Source organism: Lolium perenne, chromosome 4 (assembly GCF_019359855.2).
Source record: "Lolium perenne isolate Kyuss_39 chromosome 4, Kyuss_2.0, whole genome shotgun sequence".
NCBI classification, from domain to species: domain Eukaryota; kingdom Viridiplantae; phylum Streptophyta; class Magnoliopsida; order Poales; family Poaceae; genus Lolium; species Lolium perenne.
In genome coordinates, this window is record NC_067247.2 from 184,332,652 (window position 1) to 184,344,067 (window position 11,416).

Here is an 11,416-nt window from a genome sequence, read left to right on the forward strand (position 1 = left end):
GAACGCAAGCGTCGCACCGTCGGATGCGTGACACGTGTCAAAACCCTAAACGGTAAAAATGGCTAAGGATAAGTTACCGCTCAAATCGCGCGAAAATGGCGCCAGAATTGGCGGAACCGTTTGAGTCTTTTAAGATTCCGGGTAAACAGCGTGAAGATAAGCAATTCTCGTTCGCAAGCAGGGGAGTAACCCGGAGACATGTTTTGAACTGTCGATGGATGAAGTCCCGCAGGATGAGAAGATTTTCCGACTAAAGGTTGGGAAAGAGGAAAATGTGAAGTTGGAGTTCTTCAAGTTTCTCCACGTTACCAACATTGCTGGAGACCATAAGGCGCTAGCAAGGCGGAAACAGGAGGTGAAACTCGGAGAACTCTAGGGGCTACTGTTGTGGGTATACTTCATGGGTGTACCATCGACAGAGCCTAGATCCGGCAAGCCCGGGTGGCCCATAGATGGTGATGTGGCATGTGGCCCATCGGGCGGCCCAGTTGTTGTTGATCCTGAAGGATGAAGTCTGGCCCAGGAGGAGGGAGCCGGATCCGACCGACCTTTGGAGGAACCCGGATCCATGAAGGCCCAGTAGGAACCAGGATCCGGGACGACGTATAGGGGAGGCGGATCCTTGACGTGCACGGCAAGACATTGTACCGTAGTTAGGCAAACCTGTATCTAGGTAGGACTCTCCATGTAAACCCTAGATCCGTGCGCTTTTATAAGCCGGATCCCGGGAGCCCTAGAGGCACAACCACAACTCATTGTAACAACGCGAAAGCACCCAGATAATTCCAGACAAGCAGCAGTAGGCCCTGTCATCGTGCAGGTGTTCCGAAGCTGGGTAAATCGCGTACCACCGTCCCGTGTGCACTCCGCCCTATGGCCCCTACTTCTTCTCCCCCTCGTGAGGATCCCTCCTCCGAGGCACCGTCGATTAGGCAACGACAGCATATATTCAGCGGTGGAGTCTCATCAAAAATTCGGCTGAGCATGTGTCTGACGAAAGGGAAATCGAAGCGTTCATCGCAGGCGTCGAGGAGCTGGGAAGATCTAATCCAAGAACGGTAGCAGAGCTCACGGAAACAGCGAACAGGTGGGGATGGTGAATATGTTTTCCATAATAAACGACAACGTTCACCCGAAGAAGATCACAACAGAAACATCAACCAGCACATGAGCCGTTTTCGTAACTTTGCGGAATACGACTGTCCCAGCCAAGTATCGGCTAGCTTCCGCAGTAATAATGGTAGCATCCATCGTGATGATTATTGCAAGAGCAATGAGCAACGAAGTGATAATAGAAATGCACCAAGCTCTAGCAGCCAAAATAGTCGACCCAGGTTTCCACGGCCATACAACGTGTCACCCGAAGAACTTTTGAATGGACCGTGCCAGATGCACTTCTACATCGACTCTGACGAGAGAAGACAATCGGGTCACCTTCAGAAAGATTGTCGAACATTTCAAGCTTTGCGATGGGCGACAAAGAACACTCAGGTAGAGGCAATCAGAGGGGGATATACGCAAGGACCAAGGAGTGAGTTGCATATACCATTGCCACCACCACCCGCAATCGCCAGTGTGAACCAGCATCAGCTGCAAATCGTGGGTCCCTCAAACACTAATAATGACTTCACACCCACAAGGGGAGCAGTGTCGATGGTCCAGAAAGGAAGATCGTCGAATAGATCGCAGAAGCTAATTACGCAGCAAGTGAATATGACAGTAATGGCACTTCCACCATCCATCGAGTACCTAAATTGGTCAGGTCAACCAATAGGGTTTAGCATAGAGGATCAGCCGCCCAGGTGCCGCGGCCAGGATACTCAGCAATGGTGTTACCAATACTTATTGAAGGATACGATGTCTCTCGCATATTCATCGATGGAGGGAGCAGCATAAACCCCATTTATTCGGACACATTGAGGAAGATGAACATCTCGTTGGCTAACCCTGGCACCAACCGGTACATATTTTCACGGGATTACACCCGAGAAACCAACTTATCCTTTGGGAAAATAGCACTCGACGTATAGTTCGGAACGAAAGAAAAATTCAGGGTAGAGAATCTCGAGTTTGAGGTCATAGATTGGCCGTCGCAATATCACATCCTCTTGGGATGACCCGCATATGCCAGATTCATGGCAGTACCACATTATACATATCTATTATGGAGGATCCATGGGCCTAAAGTGCCGATAACGGTTAAGGGATGTTTTGCCCTGTCAAATAAGTGCGACAGAGATTTTCACAAACTCTCCGAGTCATTCGGAATGCAAGTTGAGTACGATGCAACCAGGCTTACCACCAACCATGATGTACTGCCAGATGGAGGAAGATCCTTGTGAGAGCAAGCTTTCGACACCTCCAAGGACTCCAAGGAAGTGCAGATCCACCCGACAGATCCCAAAAAGACGACATCCATCGCAACCAACTTGGATAGCGCATAGGAAAGCGTGCTCGTCGAGTTCCTCCGTGAGCGCTGGGAAATCTTTACATGGTGTCCAGCTGACATGCCAGGAGTACCCAGGGAACTTGCTGAGCACACACTTAATCAGGATCCAAGAGCTAGACCGATTCGACAACCATTACGTCGTTTTTCCAAGCCAAACCGTAAAACCATGTTGTCTAAAATTCCTCGACTTGAAGAAGTTGGTTTCATCAAGGAAATAAAGACTGAGGCCACTCGGGTCGCTAACCCAGTGCTAGTCCTGAAGAAAAACACTGAAGTACTTCGCATGTGCGTCGATTTCATGTGTCTCAGTAAGCACTATCCGAAGGATCACTTCCCCCTCCCAAGGATCGATCAAATCATCGACTCCACAGCATGATGTGATCATCTTTCCTTCCTGGATGCATATTATGGTTACAACCAGATTCGACTAAAAGAAGAAGATGAAGTCAAAACAGATTTCATAACCCCTTATGGCGTGTTCTGCTACAGAACAATGCCCTTCGGGTTAAAGAACGTAGGAGCAATGTACCATAGGATGATGCAGCATTTTTTCACCACACTGATTAGAAAAAACATCCAAGTATATATCGACGACGTGGTCATCACAACAAAGCAAGGGTTTTCCCTCATCGACAATCTATGAGAAACATTCAATAATCTCGACAAGTTCCGCATCAAGCTAAACCCGACAAAATGCTCCTTTTATGTTCCTGCGGTAGAACTTCTCGCATACTTGGTGTCAGCCAGAGGAATTGAGGAAAACCCAGAAAAAACACAAGCTATCCTGATGATGATGAAGCCAACCAAACACAAAGAGATACAACAGCTAACAGGCGAGTCCCATCTCTAAGAAGATTCGTCGTCAGGTTGGGAGAAAAAGCTTTGCCCTTTTACGCGCTCATAAAGCAAGGACAAAAGTTCGAGTGGAATGAGGAAGCAAACACGGATTTTGAGCACTTGAAGCGCACTATTTCGACACCACCGGTGTTGGTGGCACCACAAGAAAAAAACCCATGTTGTTGTACATTGTGGCCACGCGACAGGTGGTCAGTACAGTTCTCGTGGTAGAACGGGAAGAAGAAGGAAAAATTGATGGAGTCCAACGCCCAATATATTTCCTTAGCGAAGTTTTGTTCCCATCCCAGAAACGCTACCCGCATTATCAGAAACAAGCATATGGAGTTTTCATGCCAGCAAGAAATCTAAGGCAATACTTTTCGGCACACCCGATAGTAGTGGTTAATGAGGCGCCCCTCTCGAACATCCTGAACAACCCAGAGGCTACAGGACGTATCTCTCTTTGAGGAGTAGAACTTTCCCCTCAGGACATCACATATAAAAAAGAAAAGCAATCAATTCACAAATTCTGCCGGACTTTGTCCGGGAATGGATGGAAATCCAGAACACAGGACCGTCGGATTTGTCGAGTACTTGGCACATGAATTTCGACGGGTCCAAGAGAACGGAAAGAGCAGGAGCAGGCATGATACTTGTTTCCCCGTAAGGTGACACGATCAAGTATATACTACGGATGACCTTCCCCAACGCGTTAAATAACGAAGCAGAATATGAATCTCTTCTCCATGGGATGAAGATGGCAAAAGCATGCGGTGCCACGCGCTTGAAAAATTCAGCGACTCTCAGTTGGTAGCACAACATGTGATGAACAAGTGCGACGCAGTCAACGACAACATGATAGCATATAAGGACGCATACAATGATCAAACGTCGGGAAAACCTTCGATGGTTGTGAAATAAATCATGTGAGTAGACTCGGCAATGATGAAGCCGATGTTTTGGCAAACATCGGGTCACAGTGTCTGCCCATACCACGCCAGGAGTGTTTTGTGAAGAAATCAGTGAGAGATCAACCAAGCCAAAGAAACATGTGGTGCAGAAACATCTGAAGAAAAAAGATAAACCCAAGAAAGCCTCGGGGGCTGCAGCAGTCCCAGAACCGTCGATTTTGGATGAAGAGGAAGAGCCAGAAGAGGTGATGATTATACAAATCCCATGGATGCAAACGTATCTGGCATATATCATAAATAAAGAAATACTGGAAGATCCAATGGAAGCACGAAGAGTTATTAGGCAATCTAAAGATTTCACGGTGATCAAACGAGAATTATATAAACGCAGTATATCAGGTGTCCTCCAGAGATGTATTACACCCGAAGAAGGACGGATTATACTCAAGGATATACACGAAGGGATATGCGGCCACCACGCAAGCAGTCGAGCAATAGCAGCCAAAGCTTTTCGAGCCAGTTTTTACTGGTTATCAGCCATCGAAGATGTGAAGGACATCGTCCGCACCTGTGAAGCTTGCCAGATATTCACGTCCAAACCTCATTCTCTGGTAGCCGAGCTAATGCCAATACATTTGGCATGGCTTTTCGCCCAATGGGAACTCGATATGGTAGGAAAATTGCACAAGTCTTGGCAAGGAGGACTCGTTTATTTGCTCGTCACAGTCGACGGGTTTACCAAGTGAATTGAAGCAATACCAGTAACAACAGCAGATGCAACAGCAACAGTAAATTGCATCAATGGCATAGTTTTTCGGTTTGGTGTTCCCAACAACATAGTAACGGACAACGGCAGCAACTTCACCTCCCGATAGTTAAAGGATTATAGCGAAGGTGTGGGCATTAAGTTGCATTTTGCATCCGTGGCACACCCACAAACCAATTGACAAGTTGAAAAATCAAACGGCCTCATATGCAATGGCATCAAGAAGCGTTTACTGGTGCCAATCGAAAAAGAAAGTTACTCTTGGGTTGATGAGTTACCCTCTGTATTATCGAGCTTGCGAACAACACCGAACGCAACAACTCAAGAAACTCCTTTTTCTGGTCCATGGTGCCGAAGCTGTACTCCCGATAGAAATAGAACACAATTCCCCCGGAGTTGTGGAATATGACGAAGAGGCCTCGCAAAAGGCACTCGAAGACGATGTCGATGTAGCAGATGAAGCAACAGATGTTGTGTTATCCAGGGTAAGCGCATCTCAGCAGAACCTGAAGAATTACCACAGCTGTTGGCTGCGACCCAGATCTTTCGAAGTCGGAGATTTAGTTCTTCGACTCAAGCAAAATGGCCATGAGAAGCTGGAATCACCATGGTTGGGACCATACATCGTCACCGAAGATATTCCAGGAGGAGCATATCGACTGAAAGATAAGAAGACAGGCAAAGATGAAGGGAATCCATGGAACGTTACACAATTGCGACATTTCTACGCATAGAAAAGCAGTTGGCGGTAACCATGTAAACATATAATGTACTTGAACAGCTCGTAAGTTTTTAGACATACTCTTTTCCTTTCAGGGTACCAAGTGGGACTGAAAGGTTTTTAATGAGACGTGTTCGCTTTACTGAAACATAGCATGGTTAAAAAAGATAAAGATGTCGAGAATTATTGTTTCTTCTCGCAAAGTTCAGGCTCGGGGGCTAGACCCGCACAAATCAACAAAGTTTACTCAAAAATAATTGTATTCGCCTTGGCTGGACACAAGCCTCGTGGATAAAAACAATCACCAATCTTCTTCACCCCAATATGCGGGGGCTAAGATGAAAGTTAAAATTCAAAAAAGAGTTGATCGCCATAAAGTAAAGTTATCTTTGACTGCATAATCGTCTCGCAAAATTATAAACATAACATGAAAAATATTATACGCGAAAGTATCTTTGTCTACACAATGATCTGATTCTCAAGCAACAAAGTACAAGACAAATACATATTTACAACGATGCGTTTTGGCTTAAACCTCACGCACTAATCAATATAAAGAATTTTCTATATCCATTTATCTATATTTTCCTTTGCAACAAGCATCTGTTGCATCGAATAGTTATATCGGAATTCTTTGAAGAAGGAAGAGTCTACTTAGAGTAGCTTATCAATCATCTTTTCTATGACATCAGATACAGCCTCGATGTGTCGATCAAGTTTTATCCTTTTCTTCGAGCTCTTAAAAGGAACACCCTGCACGACCTCATCCAAACCCATCTTTGGATGGTAAATCCAAAGCCAGATCAATGCAAACTTGGCGCCAGCAACCATTTGAGCCTTCACGAAGTTATGGATATTACGCACATCCTTAAACTTCTCCATAAGCCGGTCAGATTTTCAAGCTACGGGTTACAAGGAAACATAGCATTATACACCATGCCCAATGTGTTGTTGTAGAAGTCAAGAAACTCTCGAATCTGGGTAGCACGATGTTGAAACTGAACAATACGATGACAACATGTCTAATCTACCCAGAAGTCAATATTGTTTTCTTTGGCAAGGCGTGTAAAACTAGCAACCCGCAAGTTCACCCTTTATTCCTCAGCAGCAGTACCTATAAAGGTGCCTATCACGAAAAAGAAAAGCAATACAGTAAGTGCATGAACGAAGCAAGATAAATTGAGTCAACGGGACAAGGGAAACACACCAGCCATATCTTAACTTGCGTTAGCCATGAGGTCAAGCATGTAGTTTTCACGTTGGGTAGAGCGAGTGGCTTTGGCAACCGCGGCTTCTCGAGATCTCAAGGACTCCTGCGCTTGAAGAAGAGCAATTTGCTCACGATCCGATGATTTCCGCCCTTGGTCCAGGGCAGTCATAGTTTGCTTTTTGAGCAATTGGAGTTGTTGTCGCAGTTCTTCCATCTCCCGTTTCGTCGAGTCAGGTATCAAAGATGCATCCGAGGAGATATTTTTTGGAATTTTGGCGGGTTGTGATGCAGCAGGAGACGTGTCAGAACATCCAGTCTCATTATAGTTGTCAAAAACTAACTGGAAAGTAAAATACACTCAACGTCAATCATCTAGGAAGGTGAATTTTTTCATTCATCATCATAATATATTACAATAAAGAGTTCAAAAGATGCAGCTCATAAGGCGCTTACATGACAATGGGCAACAACGAAAGGAAAATATTTACAAATAAGGGAGTACAAGATTGTCTACTTGACCTCCATCGGAGTAGTGCTGGTAGAGACAGAAGATCTCGGGTCGAGGATGGCAATGATTTTCTTTGAGAAGGACTTCATACCCTTTATCATAGCAGTCCACTTTTCATTGTTCAATCCTCAAACAGCCGCAACTTTGACCCAGTCAACCTTCTTGCCGTTGGCTATCACCAGCGCGATGGTTCCTTCGACTCCAATTTTCAGGCTTGCTTGGCGGTGCGCTAAAGCTGGGTCAGCTTTCGCTGTGAATTTTTTGGCGAGAAGCTCAAACTTGTCTGGCAGCGTGGCCTTCGGGAAGAAGTGCGGGAATATGCGTTCGAGTGCAATCTATGCCACCTTCAAGCAATCGTGCGCCAGGGTGCAGTTCATCTCCAGAATTGAGAGAGTATCTAGGAGAGCATCTTCTTCCAAGTCCTAGTTCCTGGTATACATCTCACCAATTTTTTCTGCTGAAGAATGAGTTACTTTTTCAATATAAAAATGGTGGTGGTATAAGCAAACAAACAAAAGGATGGTGAATGGAAAAAAAGAAAGAGTACTCGAGAATCTGGCGGATTGTGTATCGAGACACGCAATAATAGTGGCTTCCCGTTTGGCAATCTCCCTTCTTTTTCACTCAAAGCAGTCTCAGCGGCATGGAGCCTGTCTCGAAAGTCTCCAACACTCGCAACTTTTCTCTCAGCTTCTTCGCGAGATTTTTCGCTGGCTCCGAGTTTCTTCTCCAGTTCTTGGGCGCGCTTCTCAGCAAGGTGCAGCGCCCCTGGGTAAAAGGAAGGATTATGTTCTAAGAAAACCAACAAAGAAGTGTTAGGCAATATATAAAAAATCATACTTCTTAAGGAGTTAGCTTCCTCTCGGAACCCGATAAATCGAGAACCTATGTCAACCATCTATTTCATCACGGACTGCAAAATATTCAAAATGCAAAAGAAAGGCGTTAAGAAGATGGTGTTTCTCGAGTAAACAAAAAATCATGATCAAGGACAAAAGGTAAGCTTACATCATCAAGGAGAGGAGTCGATAAACTCCTGGTGGCAAGTACCTGTTTACCGACAGCACCCATCCTTGGTTTCTTCTTCAATACTCGGGGGTGCGTGGTGGATCCGTAGATTCTAGGGCAGCTTTCGGATCCTCGGAAAGGAACGGCGTATGGGATGTACCCGTGTTCGTTGGTCTGGAAGCATCGAGATCTAGATGTTCTTCATCATCCCTATCCGTATAAAAATATTTCAGCATATGAAAAAGAAATCAAGTCAAAATAGCTGGGAGGAAGAAAAATAAAACTTACGAGCTAACGACGGTGGCAGAAGCGAAGGGGTCAAATTCCGCTGGTTCTTCATGAGAAGATTCTTAGGCAGAATCCTCTTCATCGGTCGTTCTTTTCCTCTTGCGTTTCTCTAGGGAAGCCGCCTGATGAGCGGAATTGGTTTGTGATGAGCTAGAGGCAGACACTGACTTGAAATTCTATCAGATGAACCCGCACTCTTTTCAGATTATGCGGGTTCACTGTCACGAATTGAAGTTTCTTGCGAGTCATCAGTAATGATGGCTCGCTCGTGTACATCCCCACCTTCGGGGGTAGGAGGAAGCGAACCAAGAATTTTATGGTTCTGCATGATAAAAGTGCTAGTTAACCCAATAGAGGTATCAAATAAGCGGGAAAAGTGAAGCAACAAAACTCGAGAAAAAACACTTACATCTGGAAGGGCATGGGTACCACTAAATGGTTCCATGGGACAGGAGGAAGGAACTGGGCATTTTTTGCTGAGCAAAGTGAAGCGGCGTACTAGTTTCTCCAAGTTCTTCATAGAGAGATCTTTGGAAATTCTAGCAGCATCACCATCACCGGAGTGTAGCCAGAGGGGACTCGTGCGAGCCTAGATGGGCTGCCCTCGAATTTTTAGAAAGTGTGCAATGATTTGCACACCCGACAATTCTTGCCCTTGGGTATTTTGCAGAGCTTCGATCCGAGCAATTAGGGACTCGGTAGCTTCCAATTCGTCGGGTGTAGCTTCTGCATACCAAGACTTGCGCCTCAAAATTTCCCGCGACATGCCGAAGGGAGCGAGGCCATACTGTTGGGTACCAGTTGACTCGTCCTTGACATACAACCATTTTTTGCGCTAGCCTTGGACGGAGTCGGCGAATTTTAGATCAAAATATCCGTCCTCCATTCGCACACAGAAACAAACACCACCTACATTGTAGATGGCGTTTCTCGAGTTGTTTCGGCGAAGGTAGAAGATACTTTCCCAAAGGCCTAGTGGGGATGGATGCCAAGGAAGCATTCGCAGAGTGTGATAAAGATGGAAATGGGGGGAATATAATTGGGGGTCAGCTTATACAGCTGAATCCCATAAATAAATAGAAGTCCACGAAGAAATTGGTGGACTGGAATGGACAAGCCGCGAAGGAGAAAGTCAGTGAAAATTACCTGGAAACCCTCGGGAGGATTCGGGATAGCTTCATCCCCTGGGATCTGCACTGCCCCATCGGTTACTAGCAAACCCAGTTTCTTGAGATTGTGGTGGTCCTTCTTGGAGAACTTAGATCTCTCCCATCCAGAAACCTTTTCCTTCTCCGCTCGAGCAGAGGTGCCGGTGGTGACGTTCTTGGTGCTCTTGGTCCGTGGAGGCATGGTGCCAACACAGGAGCGAGAGAGAACTGAAGAGGAGCTCTGAAGCAGTGCGCGTGAATGGAGGTGAGAAGCTAGGGCAATGGCAGTGACAAGTGATTCGTGCGGTGGAGCGAATGGGGAAAATGAGATCCATGGTTAACTTTTATATCTTGGAAGACGAAGTGTTTGCACCATTGGATATACGCGGATTAATCCTAGCTCTACATGTGGCATCATAGTAAAATTATTTTATAGTTTTATTTTGGAAACAAAGAAGTTACTGCGCGTGTGCTGGGAATGTGAGAGAACGTGCGAGCCCCACTGATACGTCTCTGACATATCGATAATTTCTTATGTTCCATGCCACATTATTGATGATATCTACATGTTTTATGCATACTTTATGTCATATTTATGCATTTTCTGGAACTAACCTATTAACAAGATGCCGAAGAGCAAGTTGCTGTTTTCTGCTGTTTTTGGTTTCAGAAATCCTAGTAAGGAAATATTCTCGGAATTGGACAAAATCAACGCCCAGGGGCATATTTTCACACGAAGCTTCCAGAAGACCGAAGAGTTAACGAAGTGGGGCCACGAGGTGGCCAGGAGGTAGGGCGGCGCGGCCCAGGTCTTGGCCGCGCCGGCCTGTCTCCTGGGCCCCTCGTGACGCCCCCTGACCTGCCCTTCCGCCTACAAATAGCCTTCGTCGCGAAACCCCCAGTACCGAGAACCACGATACGGAAAACCTTCCAGAGACGCCGCCGCCGCCAATCCCATCTCGGGGGATTCAGGAGATCGCCTCCAGCACCCTGCCGGAGAGGGGATTCATCTCCCGGAGGACTCTACACCGCCATGGTCGCCTCCGGAGTGATGAGTGAGTAGTTCACCCCTGGACTATGGGTCCATAGCAGTAGCTAGATGGTTGTCTTCTCCTCATTGTGCTTAATTGTCGGATCTTGTGAGCTGCCGAACATGATCAAGATCATCTATCTGTAATGCTATATGTTGTGTTTGTTGGGATCCGATGAATAGAGAATACCATGTTATGTTGATTATCAATTTATATCTATGTGTTGTTTATGATCTTGCATGCTCTCCGTTACTAGTAGATGCTCTGGCCAAGTTGATGCTTGTAACTCCAAGAGGGAGTATTTATGCTCGATAGTGGGTTCATGTCTCCGTGAATCTGGGGGAGTGACAAGAACCCCTAAGGTTATGGATGTGCTGTTGCCACTAGGGATAAAACATTGATGCTATGTCCGAGGATGTAGTTATTGATTACATTACGCGCAATACTTAATGCAATTGTCTGTTGTTAGCAACTTAATACTGGAGGGGGTTCGGATGATAACCTGAAGGTGGACTTTTTAGGCATAGATGCATGCTGGA